Raw genomic sequence first — 3990 nt, forward strand, 5'->3', positions numbered from 1 at the left:
ATATATGCATTGTACGGATTCCGCAATAAATTTCACATCCTACTGTTTCATTTGTGTTCACTAGAGAGCGCAAGCAGACTCACATCTATAGTGGACTCCAGTGCTCAGTGTAACTTTTCAAACACTGGCTAATCACATCACGTTATAATCGAGGAAGTAAAGCAATCTGTGCTTTGAATGCACAAATCTGGACGATGAGTCGGCTGTATGTAACGGCAATGACAGCAGGAGCGCCATTTTGTATGCAGTGCGTAGCTTCAGCAGTGCATTCGTTCTGCCTGAGAAGCCCAATACAGTAAAACCGAGCTGTCACGTTACCAGTAGCTGCAACTTCCTGGCTGTTACGTTCTTGGCGTTGGTTATATTAACTCTATGGTTCTTGGGGGCCGGTCCCACTATAGTTCCCACAGATTTCCATGCGATAGAAGCACGGCAGTTAAACCGGATTTGTGGGAGTGTTTGTGCTCGACACGTCGCAACTTCTGCCCCGCGTCTGCCCGTGCAACGAGTAAGGTAGATGTACTATGGTAGCGTAGGCTGCATAGAAGCCCATACGTTCAAAACATGGCGGCTGATGATGACGATGTAGCCTTCCCTTTGTAACGGGTGGGCGCCTACCAAAGGTGCCCTGGCTGGATACACACACACATAAAAACAACACTATCAAACGCGAAGCGGCAAACACACACGCAAATACCGACGAAACAGTACTGGTCTAATGTCGCACCAGCTTATGGTGCGCAGACAGCGCGATCTTCGAAATGCGTGGACAACTAAAAAGTGACGTCGTAATTAAAACAAAAACGCGACGTCAAAGTCACGTGTTTTAGTGACGTCATATTCGTGACGTCAGCGTCACGTGCTGCTTGGCGGGAAAAATAAACTGCTGAACACCGCGACGCTTCAGCGCGACACCCGACACGAGAACGAAGAAAGAAGACACGACGAGTGCCGACCACCAACGCTATTTTTAGGTAGTCAGTTCTCGTTGTGCCTTTTTCCTTCGTCCTCGTCCTTGGGAAAGCGATGAAATGTGACGCCGCCAGACAGGTTATCACTCGCACATCGTGCAACCGCACACCTCTTTTTTGCGTACGGGGGCCCCATAGCCACAGACGATGCCCTTTTGGGGCAAAAGCGACAGAACCGCACCCAACCGAACGAAACAACACAGAAGCGCTGGCAAAAGGGAAAAGCGGAAACTGTACACGAACGATGCACACCAAGAACTCGAGCAACAAGCAACGAGGAAAAAGTAGGGCTAGCAGAATCGAGTTTCAAACAAAAGCAAACAGAATGGTCAAAAGATATGACAAGGGTAGGGTGGCTAACAACAGTAGGACATCAGAGCACCGTCAACCTTGGCATCGTCCCGCTGCCATTGCCGCTGCTCTGAGCGAACGCTGTCATAAAAATTTTTACAAAGCAAGCGCTATACTTTCTAACAAAATGCACACGACTAAAATATTTTAAAAAGGAATCATTGCAATTGTTTTTGAATGCTTTTGAAACACGAAATATGTCCTAATTTTCTTCTAGTCGTGTCTGTCCACTGCATAGAGTTTCTTACTAATAGTAAGAAACTCTATGGTCCACTGATTTCATTTTGGCGCTTTAGTTCCACTAATTTGATGTCGCTAGCACTTGGTTCTGGACCGCATTCGAGCTCCGGCTTCGCGACCTATTTCAATTGACCTTGGAACGAGTGCCACAAGCTATTTCAAAATATGACGCATCTTGGCCTGGCTTGACTACACAAGTATCAACCACGTCGAGCACTAGACAAACTGCACGCGGTTCACAGCGTGCGCGCGTAACGGCTGCGGCAAACCGGCCATATTGGGAATCACATCAAGCCCTGACCGCGCTCGAGTGCGTTCAGCGATTTCCAACACGTTCCGACTACGCCGACGAATCAAACGCTTACGGGTGGTATGAATCTTGTTGTGGTGGCTGACGAAGTTCCACCGCCGCAGTAAAGCAGGCGGACGCAACCGAAAGCGTCAAAACGAAACTATGTTGCCAGCGAGGGCTTTTGTTTCTGGACTCCACATTTTCTTTGTTCCCTGTCGCTTAAGAGTTTCTAGATTCTAATAGACGATAATTGGGTAGGATTACGGCGGTCACAAAGAGAACAGTGCAGAAGTGTATGCGGACCGCAGCTTCACCCGCTCCCTCATATCCACTGCTCCTTTCTGTAGTTAGCTGTAGTCATCGCAGGACTTTCTACGTACGCAGAATGACCACGAATGCAGATCGAGAGTGAAGATCGCGAGGGCCACAAATACTTGCGAACTCTAGAGAAGTATGTTGCGCGCTTGCAGGAAATTAAGAAAAAAATACTCAAAATAGCTTATGACTTTTTTTTACGATCGAAAATTGAAATAAACTTCCGTTCGGTTTCCTTCTGCCACTCTGCTTTTCAAACATTAGGCTACTACGTTTCCCAACTGGTAAATTTTTTCTCTTAATTTTTCAGTGGTTCAGTGAAAAACGTGACAGTGGGGTTCTACAGTATCTGTCATCGTTACAGTTGGCTGGCAATCCAGGGAATACAACTTCTCGTCAAATAGATGCTATACTTATTCGTTGTCAGAATGCCACATTTATTAAAGCCCTCAAAATTTCGAAATTGGCTCATTCGAAATCCCAGTAGATTAAAAATTTCATTTGAAAATTTTTTGAGGTCCCAAAATTTCCAACACTAATTTCACTGGATAATTCAAGCAGCTAGAGTGTTGCTGGCCAGACAATTCGTCCACTTTGGTTGTTGCCTCCAAGACTATGTATACAGCCAAACACGGTGCAGATTCAGTGCTGCTGCTCATCTCAAAGTAACTCAAACATACTTTTGGCGGTCCCAAAATTTAACGTATGAGGTTTGCCGGTACATTCGTGCAGCGGCATGGTAATCATAAGAAAATGGCAAAGCATAAAACTTTGACTAATACCAAGCACAGCACTTTGGGCAGCACTTCTTGCCACAGCACATTTTGGTGGAGGCAAAACTCAAAAGGTGCCAGTGTGCTAGCTGCGAGATGTTGGAGCATAGCACGTTAAAGATCCCCAGGTCCCCAGGCGGTTGAAATTATTCCCAAGGCCTACACTATGACAACTGTTTCTCTCTTTTCTTCTTTCCTTCCCACCGGTTGAAGTGTCCACCAAGAGTGACAGATACACCTTTCCTCAAAACCAGTTAAGGGGGGACACTGGTCTTGAAAAAAAAAATTTTATTAATGAAGTCACAGTTACGAAATCATCAGCGAATATGTATTCTTGTGTGCTGATTCTAAATATGTCATTTAATTTCATGTAAAACAATTCCTTGAGCACTTATGCACTTTTTATGCAAGTATTTTGCGAAGAGTTTTGAAGAAAATTTGCTGCGGGAAACTCGCTGAAATGTATGCCATTGGGTTCTCTTGACACCAAGGAATACAATAAGGGTAAAATGGTCTTCCTGCCTATCATAGAACTTAAGTTATAGAGTTTTGAAGTTGTCGCTTCAGAAATGAGAAGGAAAGTGTATTCCTGTTTCTGAAGTGGTAGCTTCAGTACCCTATTACTCAAGTTCTGTGAGAGCCAGGATGATAATTTTACCCTTATTGTATTTCTTGGTGTCAAGAGAACCCATTGGCATACATTTCAGCGAGTTTCCTGCAGCAAATTTTCTTCAAAACTCTCCGCAAAATACTAGCATAAAAAGTGCATAAGTGCTCAAGGAATTGTTTTACATGAAATTAAATGACATATCTAGAATCAGCGCACAAAAATATATGTGCCCTGAAAATTTCATAACAATGACTAAATTAATAAAATTTTCTTTTCAAGACCAGTGTCCCCCCTTAATATACTGAGGCCCACTTGGGCAGCAGGTGAACAGAGTTTTACATAATGTCATTCTAGCTACGATGACAACAGCAGCCCTGTTTGCTATGGAGGAACTCCCTTATACAGCTATCTGTAAATAAAAACCACAACTAATTTTGT

This window comes from Amblyomma mixtum, chromosome 9 (assembly GCF_055824585.1).
Source record: "Amblyomma mixtum isolate Tamu chromosome 9, ASM5582458v1, whole genome shotgun sequence".
Taxonomy (NCBI): Eukaryota; Metazoa; Arthropoda; class Arachnida; order Ixodida; family Ixodidae; genus Amblyomma; species Amblyomma mixtum.